Genomic DNA, 27,009 nt, shown 5'->3' with positions numbered 1-27,009 from the left:
CGCATCACATACAAGGTCTGTCCAGAAGGGATCCAGCCAGATAATGTGGAAAATAGAGACATTTATTGAAGAAGATACAAGATACAAGAAACACTGTACATAGGACAAGGATGTCTCAGTCCTTCAAAGCAGGCACGTTGGGACCTCCCACGGTTCTCCCAGTCGCCATCAGCTGTCCTGTCGTATTTTTCTGAATCTCACTGATAGTCTGAAATCTCTTCCCTTTCACAGGTGATTTTAGTTTGGGGAAAAGCCAGGAGTCACAGGGCACCAAATCTGGGCAGTAGAGGGACTGAGTCACCTGAGTGATGTGATGTTTCACCAAAAACCTCTGCCTGAGACGTGATGCAGGAGCACGTACGTTGTCGTGGTGAAGCTGCCAATCACCAGTTGCCCACGGCTCTGGCCTTCTGAATCATCTGAGTAGTTTCCACAGAGGAATGTTCAAGCTTAAGGTAAAATCTGATGCAGGTTCATTGCTCTACTCACTCAATCATTTTGAATGAGACACCACACAGCACACATGCTCACTCAACAGTGTCTACCACCCCCACTGATGTGTACAGGGAAGGCATCGTGGCTCACGCATGCGCATTCCAGTCCACTCTCCTCGGCTGCCAGGTTACATCAATGCCACGCAAACCGTTCTCGTTATATTAACAATGGCTGCGCTTTTTCCAGGTAGACCTTGTATATCACGTAAGTTCTTTGGAGGAAAATAATTAAAATGCAGACCTGAAAAAGCAAATAAAAGAGTACATGATTCTAAAGCTTCCATACCTTGGCTTCCCAGAGGGTTACCACCATGAGCTCACTCAGCGTGCCCCCCCCCCCTCATGCACATAGAACTGTGGTCCCTGGCACTGGGTGTGCATGGCCCTCCGTTAGGACTGTCCCTCACAACCATCCTTAGCCCATGCCCACGGCTTGCCATGTCCCATTCTGACAGCCAGAAGCTCCCCTGCCCAACCCCAACATCCTGCACACACCCTGGGCATGGGCCACTGCCAGCAGCACGCTCACAGCGTTACCAAGCGTCTGCCCCCTGCCGGGCCCCCAAGCCAGGCCCTGTGCCAGGCCCAGGGCAGCCTGAGATGGGGATCCTGCTGGGGTTCGGCCAAGAAAGCAGCCACCCACCCTCCAACCCTGCGGTTTCCAAGTGGGAATTCACCATTTTCCTTTCCAAAGACCACTTAGCCTTACCCATTGCCCTTCCCAGCTCATGCCATCCAGCCTGCTTACGGTTCCCGAGCTGACCATTGCAGACATAAATTGCTTTTGCTGCGGGGGAAAACAATACACTTCTCTTCTACAAAACGTATTTAGCAGGCATCCCGTGCCCAGTACTGGGCGAGCATTACGTCAGAGGTAAGAATGGATGTCGAAGAAAACCTCTTCAAATCTACTTACCAAAAAAGGCCATCTATTTTCATGTCAAACTGCTTACTACATTCAAGGGTCAGGGCACGAGGCCAGGGAAGCCTGTGCGTGTTTTCCAGGCCAACTCTCGGGGGGCAGGATTGGTTGGGGTTCTTGTGTGGCCAGGGGAGGTCTCCCGGGGTGTCCTGAGGGGATTCGGGGAAGCCACCTCCCCACCCCCGGAATGAGATGTGCACGTCTGCTGTGATAAAAATGAGAAGCGTGGTGGAAACCACACCATCACACTCCCCAGGGGCTTACACACGCCCCGTTGACACCGAGGTTGGCGGGAACGTGGAAGGAGTGAGGCTGAGTGAGGTGACCTGGGCCCGCCACAGACCACGTGTCCGGCTACTGAGAGTTGTCATGTCTGCTCTCTCCGTTCTCAGGACAGCCACCGCACCAGGTGCTGCATTTCCCAGGTCGTCTACGGAGCTCCGAGAGGTTCCCGTCCTGCTGTGCACAGCAGCAGCTGGAAAGTAGGGGGGCAGCTGAGATTTGGCCCCAGGTCCCCTGACAGCCACGAGATGTTGACCAGATTCCTTCGCAGGAATTGTTTTGGCTGCATTAGAGAAGATGTTAGCCCCTCCTCGCCTCGCCTCTTAATTTCCAACTTGTTTTGATGGGCTCCGTTATTCAGCACGTTCCCGAAACCACCCCGCCCCTGGTTGCGATATCTCACCCCTCTCTGCTTCAGTTTGAGAGGAAAACCCTCGGGATACACCCCTTCCCGCCTAGCTTCAGTCCAGGCCTGCTAACATACATCTGACTCCCCTGCCTCCCAGGCTCTCTCATTTTACAGCTAGGTGGACGCCCCGTGTCTAGCCTGCATTTGAAAGGCATCGCTTGGGTGTGCCTGGGGTTGCTCTGTGTGTCCCAACCAAAGTCTTTGAACGTAAGTTTAGGGGAAGGGAAAGGCAACGCTTACCTTAGTTTGAGAGCTCTTCAATGACAGGGCCCAGCGTCATCTTCAAGAGCCCTCATTTCTCTCCCCTGCACGACTCAGAATGCCTTCCTAGTCTCAGAAGGAGGCCGGCAACCCCCAGGCCACGTTTGACCCATGCATGTGGTGGTCCGTGAATGAACCGCCGCCATTCAGAAGCGGAGGGATCTCGCAGAGCCATGCACACTTCCTGCTCCCATCCGAAAAGATCTCTCCAGGTCTGGAGGGTCTGGACACGGCAGGGGCTTGCAGGGCCCCTGAGTGAGAGTTCTCCCTGCAGATACCCACGTGTTCGCTGCCAGGTTCGCTCAGGTCGGGCATGCCGCCCGCCAGACCCTGCCGTGCTGCCGGCTCGGGGTCTGCCACCTGCCTGGCCGTGCCGTGTGGGGCAAGCCGTGTGAGCTCCCTGGGCCTTGGACACCCCAGTGATGCCTCCCAGCCCCTGCGTCCTACTGGACTTTCCAGCCCCCTGGAGTGGGGAGGGGGCCTCACCTGTGCACCCCAGATTCCTACTCTCGGGCCAATCTCTCCCTCCAAGACAACTGCTCTTATTTTTGTGGTGGAAAAGCTACCAGGACCTAACTCTTCCAGAAGTAGCCCCAGGCTCAGAAGGGCTATTTGACTTGCCTTTTGCCTGCAGGCAGATTATCAACATTGTTTAGAGCAGGCTTTTGGGCTTTGCTCCTAGGACAGAAGAAGAAAAGAAGGAAAGAATGAAGGAAGAGAGGGAGGCAGGAAGAGATGGAGGGAGAGAGATAGGGAGGGAGGAAAGAAGAAAGGGACCGCTTTGATTCAAAGTACAACATAGGTTGCAACTTTGACATAATTCAAGTCTCCACAACAGGGTCTGGAATTCCATCACAACAAATAAACTCTCTTTCATCTTTGTCCATGTCCACAACAGAATGTCGCCATACGCATAGTTGACATTTGCTGAACTGGCGCCAAGTGGACCTACAGAATCTAAGAAAACAGAGTTGGAAGGAGGGGGAGGAGGAGGGGCTGTGGGAGACAGTAGGCAAAAGGTTACAGAACACAAGAGATGGGCAACAGGCAATGCACAGGCCAGGGCAACCTTACTGTACTTTCCTTCATGGGCTCACTCGCTACCTGGGAAGAGAAATGACACCCCCTCAGAGGCTGCGGTGAGGACGCCTTAGGGCCAAGCGTGTAGCCCGCCCGACACAGCCTCCTGGCACAGCCCACAGCTCCCTAAGTGTGAAGTCCTAGCAGGCACCAGCATGTTGGGTGGGCGGCCATGCTTCAGGTTAACTGCATGTCATACAATAAAACAAACTTTCTAAGGGAAGTCGCCAGGCTCCCGCAGCATAACACCAGGCTCCCCTGCGTATCGTCCTTTCTGCCCTGGCGGTTTTGTTTTCACTGGCTAATTCCTCTGGTGGATTTTCTAACAAGACCTGATTTGCAAAAACGCATCTGACACCCAATATTTCACAGCCCATCCAAATACATAAACGAGGCCAATTTGCATGGCTGTGGAATTGTTTGTTGCCTGTCTCATGCTGCGGCGAAATGCCCAGGGATTGAGTGAGGTGCATCCCCAGCCTCGGGCGGGGCGTGCGGAATCATCCCCCCGCTGGTGAGAACAGAGCTTCCCAACGTAGAAGCTGTGCTGGGCAGGCCCGAGATTCCGTCTTCCACAAAAGCTCCGGGCTGAGGAGCAACAAGAAATTAAAACACCGTAACTCTTGTCTCGTTTGGAGGTCGGGCTTCCGGAGAACCTGAAAAGGAGGAAGGGACAAAGTTGACCATCACTCTCTGGCCGCCATGAGCGCCTGCAGCTGTGGGGTGGGACGCAGAGCCAGGTGACTCTTGGTTGGCACGCAGACTGTACCACGGCATGGCACAGAGGGCTGGCTCTAGACCGGGAGCACCCTGTCCCCCGAGGTCCTCCACTGAAACAGGGCACCGGGGCCTGTGTTTTTGTCCTTCGGCCACCAGCACGCCAGGCCCCGTGCCAGCACGCCAGGCCCCATGCCAGGCAGACCTGCGTTCCGGGCTCTGCCACTGATGCTCTGCGTGATGGCCAGGAAGCCTCTTTCCCTCCTTGCCCTCGACTCCCGGTCCCTAAGGTGGATGGAGTTTTGAGTTAGGCCCGCGGTTCCCAAACATGGAAAGCCTGAGAATCACCTTGGGAAATTTGATAAAATCCTGATCCCCTGGCTCCCATGTAGATCTAGATCTTTGAATATCGGCGGGGCAGGGGTAGGGGGCGCGGGGAAGAGCTCAAAACAGGGTCTTCTGGGATGCCGGGGGCAAAGGGGAACCTGCTGCTGAAGGAAGCCAAGTGTACAGGGTGGAGGGGCTGAAAACCTGGGGATCGTGACACCACCCCACCACCCGCGAGCCTCCCCACTCCCCACCCACCGTCCTGGCCCCTGTGTAATCAACCAGAGGGGTTGGAGGGAGCACTCTATCAGCCATCCCCCTCCCCGCTGAGGTCTAGGGGAGGCAGGGCCACGGTCTCCCGTCTGCTGCCAACACCAGGGGCTGCTGCTCAGCCTCCCAGTGCTCCTGATTCCCGCCTCTGGGGCCTTCAGGCTGCCCTCCTCCCCCATACCCTCAGCTTCCCTCGCCCTAGACCCCTCTTCCCAGCCAGCCTGGCTCCCCCATCGCCCTGCCCCCAGTAGTCAGAATTCTTAGTTACAAGTGATGGATACCCGGGGCCAACTAACTTCAGGGGGGAAAAACAAATAAAAGGGCAAGCCAGAAAACCACCGGCTCCTACAACCAAGAGGTGCTTTCAGGCCCTGCTGGATCCAGGATTCAGCTGTCCTGGATGCCCCAGAAGGTCAGGAATGAATGGATAATCTGAGGGCTGAGGGGGCTAAATTGCAGGGACAGAGCAAGCCCTTCCTGAACCCCAGGCAGCCAGGACATGCGGGAGAACTGAAGTCTACTACGGGCATCTACAGACCAGGTCTTTGGGAGCACCTGGGCCCCCGGCAGCTGCTTTGCACACGAGACAAGCAAGGTGTGGGAAGTCACCGCTTCCCCGCTGCGGGTGGCAGAGCCGGGACTCCCTGGCTGTGCAACGCACTCTGCCCCGTCTGAGCTTCAGCTCCCATCCCTGCGCCCTGCTGTCTACCTGTGGTTTGTGGAGCCCACACGGAGCCTAGAAAGGGGTGTGTTTGCCAGCTCATCCTCATAACTGCCTGAGAAGTTTTTTTCCTCCACCTAAAGGGTTCCTCCGAGTCCACTAGTGAGAATCCTGCCTGGTGAGCAGCCGCCACCTCTGAGAAGAGCTTCTGGGGACCCGCCCCCCAGGATGAATGTGGAGGCTGCTTGACACTCTCATTCCAGAACATTCCACATCCATGTTACAGGTTGTCTGTTGCTGGAGGCCAAGCCCACACCCCCAGCCATGACACAGGCCTGCCAACGGCCTCCGTTCTGTGTGCCCCTTGAGGGCAGAAGCTGAATCCTCTGGGCTCAGCCTTAGGCCTTCCGCCCGCACTGCAACTTCCAGACAGCAGAGCCGGGCATCTCAGAGAGGCTCAGCGGACAGGTGTGAGACGAGGGAACTGGAAAAGGCTTGAAATCAGGGTGCGGGATGTGCTGGCGGGATGCACCGGCGGTCCAGAGCGCTGGCAGCAGCGGGTGTGCTGGCCTGAGTTGGTGAAGGGGCGTGCTCCCTGGAGCCCTGAGGCTGGGTTTCACGGAAGGAAACCTGAAAAGGAAACTCGGAAAGGCGAATACACACCTCCCCGGGCTCCTGCAGGGAGCACCTTTCGCAGGTTTCCTCTTCCTTCGATGCCCACGTGCCCGCAGCCTCTCTCACAGGACGGGGGGATCCTGCGTGTTCCTGACCACCTCTGGGCACGGAGATCCCGTCTCGGGAGTGAGGGGTGATGCCCTAGGATGCCCTGCTCTGTTGACTGCACATCTGGGCTCCCTAGGACCGGCTCCTGGCTCCCATTCTGGAGATCCCCCATCTCTCAGGACCCTGCTGGCTTGGAACCATGAAACACTTCTCTCCCACCTGTTGAGCAAGCTGATCACATCCAGAAGGTGAGGTTCAGAGGGATCTCTGGGGCAAAAGGACATGGGTAGGAACTGGGCGTGAGTAAGAGGGACCCAAAACAGGGCGGGGATCCGTCTCAGTGGTTAAAGACCTTGAGCTCTGGGGTCAGAAAGACCACTTGGCTCCACTGGAAACCAGATGTAATACTTTGGGCCAATTCCTTAGTCTCTCAAAACCTCATTCCCCAAACTGAGCAATGAGGACAGCATTGGTACCTTGTCATGACAAATCTCAAGGTTAAATGAACCAAAGCACGTTAGAGCCAGGCGCGGAGGAAATGCCAGGTACTAAGGGTGGGTATGCGTGGCTTGCGTTATCTGGTGATCAGTCTTGCCCACTAGACTGTGAGCTGCCCGGGGGCAGGAACCCAGGCAGCTGAGACAGCGCTTGGCCCGTAGTAGATGCTCATTAATTATTTGTTGAGTGTGCGTCAGGGGAGGCAGAGTGGAAACTACATTTTCTCTTATGTTATTGCGTTCGGGGGTTTTTGCTCGTCTCCCTAACCAGAGGGAGGCCCTAGAGATCACAGGTAAGCCTGTTCTCCTCTGTGTCCGCAGTGCCTGCACACAACCTCTCGGAGTGTCAGTTTTTCTCCCTATGAAATGGGGACAGGGTTCCTCCTTGGCAGAGTTTTGTGAGGGTGGCCTGAGTTGATGCGTGGACAGTGCTTTGTGTGGCACCTGGCACACTGCAGTTAGGACGACGGTGGTCATAACCCCCCAGCAAAGCTCCCTTCCCTAATGCAGGCGTCACAGTCAGCGCCCAGAGCTGAGCAGCTGCGGCAGGTAAAGACCAGCTTCCTCTCACTCCCAGGGCGTGGCCGTTTGAGCTGAGTGGAAAACAGGCTCAGAGGCAGCTCACCTTTTGCTCAATGCTTATCTCCTGTGCTCTAGGCACCGGCAGGAGCTCCTCTCCCGTGAGGCCCAGAGCTCCAGAGGAACGGGCCCGTGATTGGGCCAGTGCTAAGTGGTAGGTAGACCTGGGATTCGAACCTGGGCGCCTGACTCCACAGCCACCATGACTGGACTTCGCTCTTCAGCTCCTCTCAGGCGGGGCGTTGGGGGCCAGGTTGCTCTTTATTTTGGGCTCTGGCCCGTGCGTTGTAGGGTGTTCGGCAGCATTTCCACTTCTACCCACTCAGTGCCAGCCCGTGTCACCCCTCTCCCCAAGCTGTGACGACCTATCATGTCTCCAGACATGCACAGACGTTCCCTGGGTTGAGACTCTTAGGTTGAAATCACCGCTCTGAGGTGACAGCACCTTGCCCCTTGCCTAAGCCAATGGCAGTCCCCTCCCCATCGGCACCCCAAGGCCATCGTCTCCAGGGACAGGGACACCGTGACCAGAAGTCTGAGCACGCTCCCCACTTTCCTGGCTTGTGGCTAACCCGGGGGGTCGGCGCTTGCTCTCAGCGTTCCTTCGCTCATCCGAGAAGACCTCAATGCCCCCTAATCGCCCAACGCACGGAGTTGCCCTTGACCCTCTCTCTTCCTCAGCACCCCCATCTTACCGCTCACCCAGCCCTACTGGCACCGCCTCCCAGACAGGGTTCAAACCCATCGCCATCCATCCCCTCTCCCCCCTCTCCAGTCCCCTCCCAGCCGCCGAGGTCCAGGTGGCCGTCCTCCCGCTGCGGGCCCGCCTCCGACCTCACACTCCCAAGTCCATGACGACTTTCTGAACACAGACCCGGTCACTCCCTGCCTTGGGCGATGCCTGGGAGCACCCTGTGCTCTGGAAGAGCTGACGTGATGGCAAAGCCCAGTTAGCTCTTCGGGGAGGGGGGCCCATCCGGGCACGTGGCTGCCTGCCTTGTGACCGCCCGAGAGCTGCCTCTCCTCCACCGCGTGGTAAGCTCTGCACAGGCAGGACGCCTCCTCCCCGGTGCGGCACCCAGCCTGCACCCGGCTACTGCTCGTCGGACAGGCCGGGGAACGAACAGACGGATGGATGGATTGTGGTCGAGGTCTGTGCGGCAGTCTAAGCTGGTGAGGACAGCCTGAGCCCACGGCAGGGGCTCCAGAAATACCTGGGGGTGACCCACTTCCTGCCCTCCAGTCGGACTCCACGTGGGAGGAAGATGAGCCCCTTCCTCTCAGGGCATTCCAGACCCAGAAACCGAGCGCGGCGGTGAGATGGACAGGATGGATCTGGTGGTTTGTGGTGAGTCTGACAGCCCTGCCCTGAGCCAGAACTCTCTCACCGGGATCAGTTAGAGGAAGAGTCACTTCCCCAACAGCCTGGACCTTGAGATCGGGGGCAATCTGAGGGCCTTCAGTTTGGAAAAAAAAATGCACAAAAGAGCCAAACTGGGTTTACTTGGCAGGCACAACCTCAGTCTGCCCAGTGGGTGCCCTTGCCAGGGTGGGGAACAGGTTTGCGCCAGTGGAGGGGCTGCCGGAGCCGGTGTGGGCATGGCCGGGGAGCCCACGCAGCACCTGCACCCCCCTTCTCCTGCCCGAGGGAGGGGGCCAGCCGGCCAGACCTTGGGGCTGAGGACAGGGACAGCTAGCCGCACCTGCCTAGAGCCAACAGGGTTTGTTCCCCCGGATTTTCCACGCCGGCGATTCCCAGATCGGGTCTGATTGTCCGTGTGCCTTCCGAGGACTGCCGGGGGCGGGGCAGGGGTTTGGAACGGCTGTGGGGCTCAGCTGGCCGGAGAGAGGTGCTCCCGAAGGTGGCGGGAGGAAGTGACCCTCTCTCCCCACCACCCTGGAGCTGGCCAGGAGGCAGACCTAAATCTCAGGGGTCAACTGAGGCCCAGATGGGGCATGGAAGGGGGTCACTGCCTGCCTGGCCTTTAGCCAGAAAGATGCTAACAGGACCCAAATTTGGGGTCCAGCTCAGGTCGTAGAATTAGGCTCCAATTCTATGGCCCGAGCTGGAGCCCGGGAGCCTTTCAATCAGAGTGATTCAATAATAGCTTCTCAGAGGGCCGGTCTGGAGTCACGGGGAACTGAGTTTCATCTCCAGCTCGCCTGCCCCTCCTCCCACCACCTGCGTGAACTTGGGCAAGTCCCTTCACCTCTCTGAGCCTCAACTCCCTCGTCTGTGAAATGGGGATCATTGTGGGGGCGAAGGACATGGCAGGCGAGGTGCTCAGCACAGGCCCCGCCTGCTGCGCACACTCCGGGCAGCCGGGTTCCTCCACGCTTTCGTCTCCGACCCTCGCGCGGGGCACAGACACGGATGACGCGCACGGCCTGGGGTGAGGAGAAGGGGCGAGGCCCGTCACGGCCGGCTCCTCCGTGCCCGTCGGGGTGGGAGCCACAGGTGCCAGGGGTCGCCCTGCCAGGAGCCGTTCTGGTCACTAGGACTCACTGGGAGGGAGGGACTGTGGGGCGGCGTGGAAGGCTCTAGAGGAAGAAAATGCCGGAGTGAGGCTTCCTTCCTCTGGGGAAGGGAAGTCAGGAAAAAAAAAAACCCCAGCAAGGCCCTCTGAGCTGAGTCCCAAAGGATCCAAGGAGGAGACATTCCTGCCAGGGGGTTGGCCAAGGGAAGGTCCCCCCAGGCAGGAGAAGCCCAGTGAGCAAAGGCCGGGGTTGTGGAATTTTAGGGAAGAGCAGGAAAGGGTTGGGGGGGGGGGAGAGCAGCAAGGGAGGTACCTAGGGGGAGTGGTCTGGGCCCCAGGAACCAGTGGGGTTAAGCCTGGGTCCTTGGCCTCTTCCCAGCCTGTGCCCACCCCCAGGTAAGGCGAGGCTGCACGTCCACATTTCAAAGTGGTCTCCATGGCATCAGGGAGCCCTGGGGCGGGTCCAGGGAGATGTTTTGGGAAGTGGAATCTAGAGCAAAGGCTCTCACCTGGCGAGGAGGGAAGGGGCGGGGGGGTTGGCCAGAGAGGAAAGCCCTGAAATTTGGAATGGGAGCTTGCTCTTACTCTTTCTGCCCCCTTCTCCCTTCTACTCTCCTTCGCTGCCCCCCTCCCTTCTTTTTCCCTTTCCATTCATTCCCGCGTTCATTCCTTCATCGGTCAGTTGACCAGTGTTTATTGAGCCCCTGCTCTGAGCGAGGGACACAGCAGGGCTTTGCCTGGGAAACAAAGGGGACGTGGTCTCTGTCCCCACGGCCTGGGGAAGACGGAGGAGAAATCACAGGACGTTCACCCCTTCGGAGGAGTGAGTGGTAGACTTTCTGCCTTCGCATCCCGGGACGGAAAGTGCCTGGAAGACGAGGACATCAGGCCACCCTCAGCCCGTGCCCGCCCCTCTCCCCGGCACAGCGGCTCACGCGTGGGCCCTGGAGGGAAAGGGCCTGCCTTCAAGGCTGAGCGCAGTCACGAGCTGGCGGGACTGACCACGCCGAGCCCTCGTCCCTTCGTTTACGAAACCAGGGTCTCCTGCGGCCCGCCTCGTGCACCGGCGGTAAGGAGTAACGGGAGGTGGCCGGTGCGACTCGGAGGGTGAGGAGGGCCCAGGAGGGGCACACGGGGACGGTTTCTGGAGTGCCAGGAACATTCGGCTTCTTGACCTGGGTGCTAATTGCATGGGTATGTTCAGTGGGCGGAGACTCACTGCAGGAAACATTTATCCTTTGCACATGATTCTGGAAGTATTTTATGCTTCAGTGACACGTTTCCAAAGATGTAGTTCGATGGCTGGTGCTGGGCTCTTCTCCCTCTGCAGTGAAAGGTCAATGTCACTGTCCTGCCCCACCGCAGATGTCTCTCCAGCACCTCCGGAGTTCTGGAAGGGCAGCTACTGCTGGGGAAACTGAGGCCCCAGGCCCCAGGGGCTCAAGGTCACAGGGCTCCCAAGGAGCGGGGCCTGGCAGAGCCCAGCGGCAATTCCCCCACCTCGCCCACATCCCCGCCCCTCTGCCTTCCCCTTCGGCTGCCTCCCTGGCTCGTGTCTGCACGTAGCAGGGGTGGGGGGAGCCCATTAATTCCAAGGCAAATGGGCTCTGGGCACGTGTAGGCACAGGTCCCGGGACAGCTCGGACAGGCCTGAGCCGCCCAGTGCCCTGGGCAGCCACCCCCTGGCCTCTAAATGGCGGTGTGGGGCAGCCGGCTGTTTGCAGGGTAAACAGGAGGGCTGGAGCCACAGGGGAGGTGCATGTGCACCTCTGCCAGGCCCAGACAGAGAGTGAGCGCAGGCTCCCCTGCACCCCAGGGCCCTGAGGGCCAGCCCCGGGCCTGAGGCTGCTGTCAAGGTCAACTTGTCCACCTCCAGCAGGCTTCTGGACCCCTGAGATGAGCAGGGTTGGGTTAGCCCTTGCTTCCCTACCCCAGTAGGATGGAGTCAGAGGGCGCTGGGTGTCTCCCTGACTCACCTGTGCCCCCAGCACCTGGCCCAGCTCACATAAGTACACGTGGCACCGGACTGCGTGGGTTCGAGTCCTAGCTCCCCATCCATCTTTGTATGGCGGAGGGCCAGTTCTTCACCCTCTCTGTGCCTCGGTCTCCTCACCTTGAAATACAGCTGTTCCGAGTATTAACCACCCAATAACTTCAACAGCTAAGAAGCCCGTGTGGGTGGGTGGTTCTGACTCAGGGGACAACCCCTACCCTGGGCTCAGCCAGTGTGCCGCGTGGGCCCCGTGGGGTCACCTCTGCGGGTTTTCCAGGAAACGCATAAAACCCCGGTTCCCACGTGCGATCACCTGACGTTCAAGTGCTGGCAGCTAACCAGAAAACACTCTGTGGGACACAAAACCATGTCTGCCACCCGGGCTCGACCAGGGGGCCCTAGCTGGGGGCCTCCGATTTGCGGGTCCTGAGTTCCCTACTGGGGGTCCTGAGGTCCAGGGTGGGGCTGGGAGGTGCCCGAGCTTGCCCAGCCCATTGCCTGCCGCGTCACCAAAGTCACATGGCAGACGAGGGCTCCCCACTGGCGGGTCTCACTGAGCACCACAGCCACTCTTGGAGGTAGATTATCTTGCTCTCAAGAAAGCTCAGAGGGGTCGAGTCACTTGCCAAAGGTCACCCAAGTGGCAAGTCCCCAGGGTGGATTGGAACTCTAGGACACAGCTCACTGTCCCCCTAGCTCTGGGAGGGCTGGAACCCAAGCCCGGCCCCGTGCCCCCGGGGCTCAAGCTGCTCAGGGAGGGCAGCCCCGTCACAGGAGAAGCTGCCACCGAGGCTGGTCCCCACCCCCGAGCTGCCTTCCCAATCCCCGGGCAGGACACCGTGCTCCGAGCAGGTCAGGACGGGGGTGCCGGGCTGTCCCTGGAAGGTCTTCCCGGGACGAAACAATATGTAACTATTTTCTCAGTGTTACAAAGACAATCAGGTGACAGAAAAAAATACAGAGTTTGTCTCTCCTAATTCCAGAACCTTCCTCAGGGGCCGTATTGCCCTGAAAGGTAACGTTACCTCTTCATACACCTTTTCCTGGGGAGGCTCTCAAAGTGACCCTGAGAGCTGGCCGAAGGCCCCTGGGCGCTCTGCAGGGCAGGGCTGCCGTCACCATGGAGACAGTTCCTCTGGCCCTCGGGCAGTTTCAGGATGAAAGCCTGCTAGGTGCGGGTGGGTCAGGGCCACCTCTCCAACTCTCGCTGTCTTGTTTTGAGTACGTGAGGGGTGGGAGCTTCTGTAGGGCGGGTGGGCGTCTCGGGGTCTCGAGTGGCTGGGTCCTGCATTTATGCCTTCGTGTCACTGGGACCCTCTGTTCACGGTGAGCCGGGCTGGTTCTCCGTCTCCAGCAGCGAAAGAGATTTCCTCTTAAAACGAGTTTATTTTTTTTTTTTTGTATTTTTTGTTTTGTGTCTTAGTTGTAAGCAATAAGATGATTTGAATTACACTAGTAAGTGAATGGGGTTTTGGGGTGGTTGGCAGAAATGACCGCAATGGGCCAGCGGGAGGGCATGGGTGAGTTCTGGCACACCCTTGCCTTCCACGGATGAGGGTGGTCTTCTCCCGGCAAAGCCCCCCCCCCCGGGGGGGACCGTGCACCAACTGCACCCAAATCCCAGGCAGCAAGGGGCTGGCCGCGGCAGCAGGGAGTCCAAGACAGCGCTGGGACCAGATGCTCTGAGGTGACTCGGAGAAGGCCACCGTTGCCCCTGGAAACCAGACCGAAAACCTGTCGGGCCAGCCAGAGGGGAACCAGAGCCTCCCTGAGCCTGGGTGTGCTTTTCTGGACAGCGCCCGGGGGCTGGCACCCGCCTCGCATAGCTCTGAGCTGGGTGGGGACTTCTGCGGCTGCACCACTGCCCTGCCGTGAACTGCTGTGTCTCTCGGGGGTCGAAGGGGCAGACTCCAGAGTCATACTGTAGAGATCCTAGTGCCTTCTTTTCACTTTCTGAGTCCCTTTCCTTCCACAGTTTAGTTACTCCCCTGAGGCCCAGTTTCCGGCACCAGTTCAATGGGAATGCTAATGGTCCCTCTCCCTGGGTCCTTGCAGGGCTGAGACCAACAGCCACCATTCTTGCAAAGCGCCTGGCAGGCGTGAGGTTCTCAGACTCAGTTGTCTCAGTGTTTCCACCCTCGTGGCCGGCACCGCTTTAAAGCAGACGTTTGCTGGAACGGGGGCCTCCGCCGTGGGGTCAGATGGCCTGCACGTGCACCCAAATCCCAAACCCTTTAAACCCCGGTTTCCGCGTCCAGAACATTTCCACCCTGCAAGGCGGCATCTGCAGTGAGCTGCGGTGGCCGTGCGCAGACACCAGCTTGCTGCTGGGCACACAGGAGGCATCCGACGGATGACACTTTCCTCTCCCCCCTCCAGACACACACCGCACACACACGCTCGTGTACACACACGCTCCTGTTTTGACTTTGGCCTGAGGTTGACAAGCTTCGGGGTGGGGAGAGATCAGTGACAAGGTCGCCTTGACCAGCTCCATCAGAGGTGTCTGCAAGTTGGTGGACAACCTAGAACAGGAGGACATTTTCCATTTCAAAAGAGCAAAATGGGAGGATGGTTGCACTGCCTTTGTCTACTCGTTGCATTAACTGGGGCTTCTCCGGTCCGGTGGCCTTTTCACGATGTCATTCCTTCCACAAAGGAAGGATCCATGTGTTTAGGGAAAAAAGCAAACAGTTCAGAAATGAAGGGAAATCAATGGAAGAAACACCGAAGTCTCTTTCCCCCTCTCACGTCTCCCTTCTGCAGGCCACTCGCAGAGGAGCGGTGCCGGCTGCAGGTACGGGCTACTCCCCGCCGCCCGTCAGGTCCAGGGCAGCGCCCATGCCCGCCCAGGGGAGTGGAGCGGGGAGAAAGCTGGTTTGTTTTGTAAAAAAAGAAATGACACGTCCACATTTTTCTGCAGACATTTTTCACTGAACGCATCAAGGCCATCTCTCCAGATCAGCACGAAGAGAAAAAAATTCTTGTTGTCCATTGCCTTTTAGTCTGAGCCTGTGAATGTGCCATCGCTTCCTCCGCCTCTCCCCTACTGATGCACATTGATTCTGTAGGCGCGTTCTAGCTCCCTCTAAACCATTGCGGTCCATGCAGCCGTAGCTGTCTGTGGTCGCGTGTCCCCACGTGGGCGAGAGTCCCACGAGGGCAGTTTATAGTCTGAGTGAAAATGTTTCTTGCACCTTCATTTGATGACTCACATATTTGACGACTGCAAATGGGCGACATCCTGGACACCCTGGGGACTCGGCACGGGGGCAGGCCTCCGTCTGCAGAGCACTAAGCACTCACCTCTGTAAACGATCTCATCAAATCCCATGAATCCTAGATCGGGGGAGAAGGGCTAGGGAGTACCCACCATACGGATGTGAAAACAGAGGCTCGGAGAGGGGAAAGCACTGGCCCGAACTGGGGGATTCTGAGACCTCGGTCTGATTCCAAGGAGCTAAAGGGCCGCCAGCACCGCACAGGTGCTGCTGTGGGTTGAGCTGAGAGCAGATGTCTGGTTCGAGAGACCGGGAAGATTCCCAAAACAAGAAGTGTTTGGTGTCAGGGCCACTGGGTGGTCTCCCAGGGCCTTCTCTGTGCTCAGGAACGATCACTATTATTGATGTTGCTGTCTTGTTTTCTGCGTTACCAATTCATCCATATCCTGGCTAAGTGCCACCTTTGACCAGAGACGGAAGGGGTTCACCCACAAGAAGGCCAAGGATGCCCACGCAGCCTCTGTTCCTCTCCTTATCTCTTTAGGCCGGGGAGGGGGCGGATGCTCTCCTGGCGGCCCCACCATGTTGAACGGCCATGGACCTCAGAGGGCCAAGAGGGCAGCGGGCATTTCTCAACCAACAGCCCAAAGAGGAATTCTTCAGCACATTCTGGGCCACGGAGCCTGGAGAGAAAATCCTGGCTTCTAGTCATTTGAATAGTGAAGAAACTGAGCCCTAGAGATTAGAGATGGACTGGGGCCGTGAGACCAATGGGAAGAGCCCATGTGAGTTTTCAGATGTTTACCGAGCCCTCCTGGGCAGCCTTCAAATGGATTATTTGAATATCATTTGACTAGTGGGGTAGAGAGATGGCGTTATCAGAGCATCACCCGCACCGATCCCAGGGCAGGAGAGTGCACGGTTATGATCTCAGCCGCACGTGCAAGCCTCCGGAGCTGCCTGCCTTCTGCCCCAGGACCACGCAGCATCCTTGCAAATCACCGGGTTGCCCGCAGGCAAACGGAGGCCGACCACCAAGGGCCAGAGGAAGCAGAGCTGGAAAACCCAGCTTGTGGATGCTGGAGTCTGAAGACAGACCACCAGTGAACAACGTGGGAGCAGGTCTCCTGCCCCCAGCCCCTTTCCTGCCAACATGCCCAGGGTGTGAGCCCAGAGCCCGCATGGACTCGGGTTTATCAGGCGGTGATGCCATCTCTGGCAGAGGCCTGGGTGGAGGACAGAACAGAAGGCTCCTGTTGATGGAGCCTCTCCTGCATCATCAAATACGTGTTAACAAGTCTAAGTGTCTCGGCGTTTGATACGCGCCCAGCACCACGGGGCAGGATCCAGGGCAGGCACCCCCCGCAGGGCCCGGAGCTGGCCAGCTCCGTTTCGTGGCCATGCGCTGGGCGCAGCCTCTGCCCGGTTCCCTGGGGAGTGAAAGCATTCCTGCTCCGGCACCGCACGGCCCTGCGTCCTGATGCTGCCTCGGTGCTGGCTGCTGTGTGTCCTTGGGCCCGTCCCTTAACCCCTCTGAGCCCCAGTCCAGCAAAGACATGAGTCTGCCCCAGTAAAGGCAGTCAGATGTGAGTCTGCCCCAAGATCCCCCGGCTCATCGGCCAAAACCACAGACCTTCTGATGTGGGGGCCCGGGGAAGGCCCAGGAGTCTAGTCCTTATGGGACCCTAGGACCCCACATAGAGGGGGGCAAGTTCTGCAGAGGCTGGGCGGGGGTCCAAGTGCAGCCCCGAGAGACATCCTGGGTTCCGGGCCATTCTTGGTGGCTGTTTCTGATCATCTCCAGCACGACATGCCCCCAACCGCCCCCACTCCTGGCCGCGGCTGCCACTCAGGCTGCACTGGCCTCACTTGCTCACAGCCTACAGGGCTGGGATGGTGTCCCATTTGACCCCTCATGGCACAGGGGCAGGGCCCAGACATGTTTGGCTGGGGAGAGGGGACTGCAGGAGGGAGCCAAGTGTCCCCATGCTCCCCCATCTCTTGTAGTGGCAGCCCCAACCCCAGCTCCCAGGGCCAGCAGACTGGGCTCAGCGGGTCAGCCTAGGCCCCAGGGTCCCCGATCGCCTCTTGTGTGCCCCGAAACCGGCTGCCAGCTCTGCCCAGCCTTGGCACCAGCTGGGTTTTCCAAAGCTCCTACTGCCCTCTATAGGCCGGCTCCTGTGGCTTTTGCCCCTGAACCCCGCCCCAGCTTTGGAGAGGCTGGGAGAAGTCTCGGTGTGGGACAGACAGCCCCAGGAGGGGGGAAGGTCACGAGGCCAGGGGCCAGCCCAGCCCAGCCAGGTGGCAACTGGGTGCAAATGAAAGGATCTACACGGTGGGGTGGCTCTGCTCCCCCCCTCTGCCCTTGACTTCCCTATCTGAGAAACAGGCCTTCGAGAGAGTTCGATGATGCGTAGACCAGGACGTAATGACTGCATTGAGCACTGACTGTGAGCCAGGCCCCGGGCTTTGCCTATGATACTTCATTTTATCTTCTCTCAAAGCCAACTTCTGAGAAGGCACCATCAGTATCCCCATTTTACAAACAAGGAAACTGAGGCACAAAGAGTTAGCCATTTGCCCGAAGGTGCACATGGGGAAGGGTCGAGCCAGGCTCCCAGCCGGGGCCTGTGTGACGCCAGACCCTGTGTCCCTCACCTGCCACAACGTCCCACCTCCCGGTGTCATCCCTGCATCTCTCTCCCATCGCTCATTCCCCCCTTCTCTTCCATCCTGTCTTCATTCTCTGTTGCCTTGAATCGGTTGGCTTGTCAGCTTCTCCAGGTCAACAGTCTGGCACCATTGTCCTGGGTGGAGGAGACACGCTTCTCCCAGACTGTGAAGTGGGGGGTGGTGACCCACCGAGGGCTGCTCTGGACTGGGAGCTGACCAGGCCAAGAGTCACAGCCCTGTCTCACGGTGCTCCAGACTCTGGATGAGACAGAAATGGAGCATTTCAAGTTCATGACCAAGGCAGATCCTTGGAGCGTCGCCTGCCAGGTAGCAAGAATGGTAACTCTCCATTGTTAAGCACCTACTATCTTCCAGGCACCAGGTAGCGCCTTCTCTGGCCAAATCACTTGAAGTAACACTGAGGTAGGCAACACTGACCCATTTTACAAGTGACAAAATCAGGTCTTGAAGAGATGGAAACCTCGCTCAAGGTCACAGAGCTATTGGATGGAAGAATCTGGGTCTGCATCCCTGACTGCCGTTTGCAAACCCCTGTGCTGGCCACCCTACTGCCTTGCCTCATGGGTCGTCTGCCCCAGCCCACCCAGCTGCGGGGAGCCTGTGTCCTGTTGGGTGAGCGGGCACCATGTGCAGTGCTGAGCGGTCCTGAGAGCCCCGGTGCAGACTTCTCAGGATGGCTGGGGGTCCTCCTGCGTCTCACCTTCGCCCTCCACGGCTCCTCAGCCACCTAAACCCTGGAAGACATCAGATGCAGGAGGTCCTTGGAGGCAGCCAAGGGCTCCAGGTTCAAAATGCTGGCTCTTCTGGTCTCAGCGAGTTGCGTAGAGTAATGGAAGGTCCTTCCCAGCCCAGCTCAGGGGCTCAGAACTTCCCAGCCCTGCCTCTTCCCAGCCCGAAGGCCTTTCTGAACTCTGGTCCCTGCACTTGGGACATGAGGGTAATAAAAGCAGTGACTTCCAAGGGTCGTCAGCACGACCCCTGACAGGTGGCAGTTCGCCAGTCACCGTCAATGTGCTGATTGTCCCCTGCTGACCCGAAGTTTTCCTCTGAGACAGAATGGGGAAAATAATGTGCGACTGATGACCAAAGATGTAATAGCTAGTCACGATTTTTCAAAACAAGGCATGTTTGGGGCCGAAGTGTCAAGAGCAAAGTCTTTGCTTGTACTATAAAAATTGCTGCTCTTGCCCTGGCTGGTGTAGCTCAGTGGATAGAGCGTGGGCTGCGAACCAAAGTGTCACAGGTTCGATTCCCAGTCAGGCCACATACCTGGGTTGCAGGCCATGACCCCCAGCAACTGCACATTGATAGTTCTCTCTATCTCCCTCCCTTCCCTCTCTAAAATAAATAAATAAATAAATAAATTAATTAATTTTTTAAAAATTGCTGCTCTGAAGCCTTCGGGTCTGTGTGGGAGGGAGGGTCTCGGAGGGACCAGAGCGCAGTGGCCGTTCTGAACGTTGCCCCTGAGTCGGCTAGAGGTCCCGGGAGAGAGACACGGTGTCGTGCTGTTTCAAGGGCAGTTATGAAACCAGCTCTGCTGCCTGGTCCCCAGAGCCCTGCTCTCCTTCACTCTGGACTCGGCAGCCTGGAGACCGGGGGTTCGGGACAGCCTGTGTCCTTACACACGCTTCACAGTGCCTGCCGGCGCGCCCAGGAGGGGGGATCGAGGGTCCTCACGATGGGCCTGGAAAGACTTTCAGACTTCAGACGAGCGACACAGAAGCACTGGCTCGTTCTGAGAGCCGGAGTTGAACCCTTTCCCCAGCTAGGAAATGTTCAGAGAGGCCCCTTTTTCTCTAAAACCTGTATCTAGATATAGATAGACACATCTCTATCTCACATGCATGTTTCTAATGCTGGACAATCAGGTGGTTCCTTTCCCCCATGTCCGAGCACCTTAGAGTCCAAGGGGGCTCGGGCGGAAGGCACCGCAGAGAACTCTGGGTCAGCCCCTCGCCTGAAAGGTAAAGAAACCGAAGACACGGAGAGGATGTCCCGGCTGACGCAGGCAGCTGATCCGGGGAGGGTGAAATTAAATGATCAAATCCACGTTACTTTGTACTTCGCAAGGCACTTTCACATGTCATGCCCATGAAATGCTCCCTGGGGGAGACACAGGGGTCTTTACCCAACAGTTGATGAAACCGGAGTTCGCAGCGTTGGAAGGATCAGCCCACGGTCGCCCAGGCTTGACCGTAGTTGTGTGGCTGACTCGGCACTTCTCTCCGTGGCCGTGGCCGTGGCCACCCCCGACTGAGTCTGAAGAGAGGTGGGTGTTCTGGGGTTCCCTCGGCCCAGAATGTCAGCCGGTGGGCATGCAAGGGAAGGCTGTGAGTGTTGGGGGGACTATAAATGTGGGTATGAAGTGATCACTCCCAGGCTCTGGGGCAGGGCAGATGGGCCGTGCCAATCTCGAGGGTCGGGTGCGTGCCTCCAGCCACGTCAAGTATCACAAGTGTCAGAGAGCGTGCCCCTGTCCCCAAGAGACCGATGGCTTGCCCGAGGAGACTCCTCCCCCAGACCCGTCTGAGAATAAAATCGTTCAGCAAGAAGCAGGCTCGAGGTCCTGATTCACACCGTGACGGGGATGATTCTCCGTGCCGCTGGGAGGCGGGAGGCAGAACGGCCAGGCCCCGGGCCCGGCACCCCGACTGCACGGGGCTCGGGCGGCTTTGGGGGTGAAGGAAAGGTTCTGCGTCTCGATCGTGGTGGTGGTTCCACAAGCGGAACAGTTTTTGTGTGAATGTGTCAACACTCCATGAAACGTGTGTGGAAGATTGCTGTGTTTGTTGTACCAAAATTCTACCGCAGCAAGCTGGCTTTCTAAAAAAAAGAAAGGGATGCCCACGGTCTGGTGGAGAATCCAGGTGTTAACCACGTGATCCCGTAAGTAAATGCAAAATATCTGTCAGGGGAGGAGGGTGCGGAAGGATGTTGTACGGAGTAGGAGGGGCTGTGCTAAGGGCAGGGAGGTGCAGGGAGAGCGGAATAGCCCGAGCCGGGGAGGCGACTCAGACCCGAACTCCGGTGGGCGAGCCGTCACGAGCCAGGGTCTTCCAGGGGAGACTCGAGGTGGCTGAGGAGAGTCTACATTGGGTGGTTGGTCGTGGCAGCCCCGCCCAGGACGAGGCGACAGAGTGGTTTTTCATAAACATTACCTCACATACTTGGCGGGAGATAAGGTGTTTGCTAAACTTTGGTGGAAGAGCAGGACCTTCCTGGTGACCTTCCCCAGGCCGGCTACCTGCTCCGACCGGCTTCGGGGGCCCCTGGCTGGGTTGGCCCCGATCGCAGCAGCCAATAAACGGCGCTGCGTCTATTTAGTGTAAATAGAGGCCAGTGCTCGCAGGATCAAGGACAAAGAGGTCACAGCTGGGAGAGGGGCGGTGGCCTCCTCATTAGGCCAGTGTCTGTGAACACCTTTGCAATTTGGGGTTCAGTCCCCTGAGGTGGCGTTAGCTCGCCCTGGGGTCTCTGGGGTCGGGGGTGGCATCCGGACCTCCATGCAGCACAGCCCCATGGGAGGCCTGTGCACAGAACACGTGTGAAGGGTGCCCCCGAGCCGTGGCGTGGGGCAGCCTGGCATTGCACCTGAGCAACCGGAACTGGTCCCCAGCCTCCCACCCCCTCCCCCTCCATTACCCTCCTATCGAAAACAGCAGGGTTCTTGGTTGTCGAAAGTTGGTACTGGGCAGTAAACTTGAACATTTCCTTCTCAGAGCCAGACCTCCCTTCAAATGCCACCCCACAGCAGGGGCACAAGGGACCCTGACTCAACCAGGAGCAGAAACATTGCAAACACACAGGTTAGGACCCAACAAGGGCGTCCTTGCTAATGCTCAGGGCCTCCTGGATGTGCAGAGTGGACCTAGCAATTCATGGTTGGTTTTCCAGTTCGGGTTCCTGGTACATTGAAAAGTAGGAGAAGATAGTAACGCAGGTTCACAGAAAAAAGTGATATGATTGAATCAGTTGCAACAGATGCATACTTCTACCCAGTGACCATGTATAGAACTCACGTAGAGACGAAATCCAAAGTCTGAACAGGAAGGCCTTCATGAATACTAGGACTGAGCCAAATTTCCCTCCTGTTCCACACTGTCATTCAAGAGTGAAGGATTTAACCCAGTAAGTAGTGGTGCCCCCATCGCTGGAGGCATGCAAGCAGAATGAATGCCGCAGAGGAGTATCGCCACATAGCCCTGAGGCTATTTAGGAAACAGGAACTGCAGGACCCTCCTGGCACCAAAGGTGTATTAGGTTCTAAACCTGGGGGTAGAGAGGTCCTTCCTGACTTGGCTGTGAGCAGGGAGAGGTCTGGGAGGCACTCCAGCTGGGTGGCAGCTCGGGGACGGGAAGGGGTTTGGTGCAGTTAATGAAACGCCGCATCTGAGGGTCAAAGACTGTATTTCACACTGGCCCGCGGGGCCAGGAGCTTGGCTTCTGGGAGTCTCAGTCTCCTCGTTTGCAGAATGGGAGTGATTGTCTCTGACTTGCGGGGCCTTAGATGCACACCCGGTGAGACAGCGTGTGAGCGGGGCCAGCTCTGTTCCAGGCGCACAGTCAGCATTCGTAAAAGCGGCGTAAGAGGAAAGAGGTGTAGAAGCTGTTTTTCCACTGCAGGTGCCTAACCAGCCCCTCACCATTCCTGAGCGTAATTCCCAAGGTCTCCTGAGCAAGAAAAACCGACACACGGAGTCACAAAACAGGTACGGCAGGGGGTGGGGTTGGGGGGCGCTGGGGAGGGGCACTCCCTCTTGTAGGCCCTCTCCCCTCCGACTCCGGAATCAGCACCCAACAGCTCCGTCCTCTCTGGACCCACGTGCCTGGCCTAGTCTGGCCGTGTTAGAGTCACAGGCTTGGGACCTCGGGACAAGAGTGGGCGAGTGACACCCCCCGGGACCGACGTATAACTTCCGAGCAGGTGTTGTCTGTAGGTCTAACTAACCCTGACCAGCCGATCAGGCACAGAGGCAGACATACAGTGCCTTTACGATGACAAACGCCATGTATGCCTCTCTTGCTACTTGCCGCGTACTTGCTATGTGACCTCGGGCAAGTCACTTCGCCTCTCTGAGCTTTAGACTCCTTATCCTTAAGCCAGAAGAAAGAATACTCATTCGGAGGGTGCTCGTCACAGTACGTTTGCATCGCGTGTGAAAAACAGAGGGCTGCCGGGTACACAGTCAGTTCTCAGCACACCCTCAGCTGTTGTGTGTCGGGCGCTGTGTCGTAAGTGCTTTGGCTGTATCGTTGTCAGAGCGGCCTCTCAGACACCCGTTATTATTATAATTCCTGCCCTGCAGACAGAGAAACGCAGTGCTGCCCTAGCCCACATCCAGAGTTCACGCTCCGATCACCTCACTCCACAGCCCACGCTCCCAGCCTCTGCCTATCCGGCCGGGCGAGAGAGCACCTCACTGTCCCATGCCACCTCACCATCGTCCTTAGGTAAGAGATAAGCCACCGCCACCAGGGTGCTGCCGACAACTCCGCAGCTCAGTGCCACATGTACCCTCGAGCAGAGACACGGGCCCTGGCATGTGGCTGCTGGGAATCCCCTGCAGCGAGCCCCGCACGAACTTGAAGAGAGACGCCCTGGTTTTGCTGCTGGGGAAGCAGTTTCTGGGGAGCAGCCTTGCCCTCGTCACCTGCAAGTTAGGGGCACAGCCCCCCGAGAGGGCCCTGTTCTCGTCCCCACCCGGCGCCCCTCTGCCTGGGGCCCCTCCAGCTCTGCCTCTCGGAGTTCCATTGCCCCAACTCCCCTCTCTGGTGACTGCGTTGTCCTGATGGTCAGGCTGCCGAGGCTGCCCCCACCAACCCACTCGTCAGTGCTCGACCGTCGGAAAATCCTGGTGATTCCGGAAGTCCCATCACTGTCGCCCCTGGCACAGGGCCCGTCCGTGTTTGGCTTTCTCATCCTGCGCTTCCTAATTCTATTTCTGGGGCTTAATTATGATTACACAGCTTCATTACGTAGAGTTGATTTGAAGTAATGGCCCCAATTAAGAGTGAATTTTAATTAAGCTTAATTCAGAGCCTGCCTTCCCCTGCCAAAGATTTGCAGCCCAGGAAGGGGAAAGCCTATCCAAATGCAAGACTTTGACCTTCATGAGGCTGGGCCATCTCGGCCAAATGCATTTGCTTGATTTCCTGGCCTCGGGAGTGCATTTCTTCACCAGGTTGCAGGGGGCTGTGAACCATGTGTCAGCTTCTAGCGGCCCCCCAGCTCCAGCCCCAGCAGCAAGCTCGGCGCCTCAGCAATAAGGGAGCAGCACACAGCCAACCTGCAAGGAAGGGAGCCTGCTCGTCCCCAGGCTCAGCCCAGGGATCAGAGTCTGTGCTGGCTTACTTCGTGGGTGACCATCAAGCACAGGGCCCGCCCTCTCACCCCTGGTTCTCCCGCTGCTCACAATACCCACTTTGGGGATGAAAACAACGAGGTGCCCGGGGGCCCAAGGCGCAGCTGGCGAGGGCCATGGGCGCACCGAAGATCCCATCTGTGAGTTCAGGGGAGCCCGCCTCCTACTGTTTCCCGCGGCACCACTTGGACGAGCACAGCCCAGACACAAGGGTTCACATGACGTGCAGGCGTGTGTGGACATACAGTCAGACGCGGTCATTTATTTAATGGCAAAAAGTGAAAAATTGTAAACCCTTTTGCCTTAAAATGAAATTTTTCCTCCTTTCCCTTAAAACTGCAAGCAATCAAATATCATCATAGAAACAACACAATGAAAAATAAAGCATTGTTATTAAATCCAGACCAGAAACCATAAGCTTCTAAAGTCCTGGTCTGTGTTCATTGAAAATAGAGAGAGAGGGAGAGAGAGGGAGAGGGAGAGAGAGAGAGAGAGAGAAGGAGAAGAAAAGAAAGGACAAGAACAACAACAAGAAGAACAAAAAGAAGAAGAAGTTTCAAGATTGAGCATCAAACTGAGACTTTGTCCTTGACAGAATCAGGATTGAAATACAGTTGGGAAGAAAATTAGTTGATCACTATGCAATTCAATGCTGTTTAAAGTCCCATCCAAATGCCACCAACACTCCTTCGTCCGCCCCTTCAGGAGACCCTGATCTAAGGCAATTTAGCACGTGGCTTCAGACCTTGCCCTTAGCCACTCCGTGGACGACAACATTCTGGCCAGAATTCTAGCTCTCCTCCTCCCCTAGCCCTGGGACCCGGGCAAGGCATGGACATTCCTTTGATGTTTCAAGTGAAATCAACTTGCTCTCCCGGGCTGGCTGGTGTGGTCGGTTCATGTGCGGAAAACAGAGCTGACAGCCCAGTCCTGAATGTCACGGCCGCACACCAGTCTCTTTGATGATATTGAAGTTCCCACCTTAGGAAATCCTCCACGGGGAAGCTACATTCTATAAACATTTTGATTTTTCTAGAGGGAAATGGAAAGTGAAAAATGAGATTCAATTGCCTTGAAAATACAAGGGCAATTTCCCTCACAAATGCCCTACTTAAAAGCTTCATTTGAAAACAGGCATTTAAATGAGGCCCAGGCCAGGTTAAGAAGAAATCATGTATTAATTCCCTTCCATCTACCCATTCCAACTGAGTGAATCTTCGGTAGATTAAAAAAAAAAAGATAAATGGGCTTGAAATACAATTAAATGAGCACTTTATGACTTTGATGATCAAGCCACAGAACTTCTCCATTAGAAGTTGCATATTTACAAGACCCATTTGCTTAACTTACCCAGTCTAACGACTCAAATGTTCTTAAATCTTTTTTATTGATTTAGAGAGAGAGAAACACCAATGTGCTGTTCCACTTATTTAGACACTCAGTGGTCGATGCTTGCATGTGCTCTGACTGAGGAATCGAACCCCCAACCTTGGCGTATCGGGTCAGCACTCTAACCAACTGAGCTCCCCAGCCAGGGCTAGACTCAGCTGTTCTTCCCAATGGAGCTGAAGCAGGGACTCTGCTCTTTTCCAAAGGATTTGGGATGAAATCACAACCAAACCTCCTGAGAGAGTCAACGACTCACAGGGACACCTGCTTACAAATGCTGCCCAGGACACTTCGACACCTAGGGACCCTCCCTAGACAAGAGGAAAAGAAGACAGCCTGGACTGCAACGGAAAGACATTATGGAAGTTTACATATGCCAGGCAACCGAACAGAGATAGTGACCCCCTCCACCCCCGAATAACCATTCATTCATTCTTTCTTGATATTTTCATGCCTGGCGTAGGCGTGATTTCGTCAACGCCGCTGATGGCTTCTCAGGGCAAACGCGGCGCCCTATTGCCTCCTTCCACAAATAACCACCGCCGGGACCAGACCGCCCAGGGGTTGGATTCCCACTCTGCAAATTACCAGCTGTGGAACTCGGGGCCTCGGTTCCCCCATCTGTACAATGGAGAACGGCGGCACCTACCTCGCAGGACCATCGTGAGGACTCAGTGAGAGAGGGCCCAGCTCAGCGCACGGCACAGAGGCAGCGCTTCGTGGACGGATGCTGAACGCTAAGCCTGGCCGAGGCCTGTGTCCTCCTTCCTCTCGGAGACCTACTGACTTGCCGGTTGGAGAAGATGCTCCTACACTCGGAAGTATTCAGAAGACGCCCAGGAAGGTGGTGAGAGGCCGAGCTCCTCCGCACGGCTCTGAGACGCCTCTCTGTCCCGGTTCAGGTCTCTGCCCACCATCCAGGCCACAGAGCCCCGGGCAGAACGGAAGCAGCCACAGACCACATTTCTCAGGACCTCACTGGCCGGTTGGGGCCGTGGGTAGCACATGGAAGAGGTGGGTGCTCAGGCCGGCTCCCGCTTGGAAATCCAGTTTGCGAAGCCATAGAAAATTCTCCCGGGCCTGGTGTGCACACGCCAAAAGCTGCACGCACACACATGTGTTTCTATGCAGCTCCCCAACACATCCTGTGCAGGCAGCTCTCCGGCCCTGTGATAACACGCACTGCTTCTCCCCAAGTGAGGCTTCATCGGCCTCAGCCTGGGCATTTATACCAAGCAATCAAATCCACGAAAGAGAGAAATGCAAATAGATTGCAGGATATAATATTATCATTGTCAACATAAAAGACTATTATTTACTGCGCCCCCTTAAAAGAAAACACACTGCAGTCATCTGTTTCGGGGAATGCAAAAGAGGTTTCAACAACTAACAGGGCATGTTTCTGAGCAAAATACGTCCCGCGTACGATGCCGGAACACACACTGTCAGCGGCCACTCGTGTGTCTGTGTTCTCGCAAACAAACCCATGGAGGCGAGTTAGAGAAGGTCACGTCCAGCCTCTGGGAGCCACAGGCCACCTACCTCTGTCCTCAAACAAAGCACACAGCATCGATTTATTTGGAGGGACAGGCCCTCAGAGGCACATGGTGTCCGAGGTGATGCTGGCTCTCCTCCCAAAGGCAGGTGT

At 57.0% G+C, this 27,009-nt stretch overlaps 1 long non-coding RNA gene across 1 annotated transcript; it reads right to left on the bottom strand.

Annotated features, from left to right (window-relative positions):
- Positions 1–51: 51 nt before the first annotated feature.
- Positions 52–26,548, bottom strand: LOC123812325. The gene is made up of 4 exons (XR_006784587.1): positions 26,011–26,548; positions 2,348–4,104; positions 1,204–1,891; positions 52–735 (listed from the first exon to the last, which is right to left on the bottom strand). It is a non-coding gene; the product is annotated as an uncharacterized LOC123812325 (long non-coding RNA).
- Positions 26,549–27,009: the final 461 nt, after the last annotated feature.

The sequence above is a fragment of the Phyllostomus hastatus genome, unplaced genomic scaffold (genome assembly GCF_019186645.2).
Source record: "Phyllostomus hastatus isolate PE091 unplaced genomic scaffold, TTU_PhHast_1.1 phas_contig_150, whole genome shotgun sequence".
Taxonomy (NCBI): domain Eukaryota; kingdom Metazoa; phylum Chordata; class Mammalia; order Chiroptera; family Phyllostomidae; genus Phyllostomus; species Phyllostomus hastatus.
The sequence above is the reverse complement of the archived record's forward strand: the minus strand, read 5'-3'. Positions and strand labels throughout refer to the sequence as shown.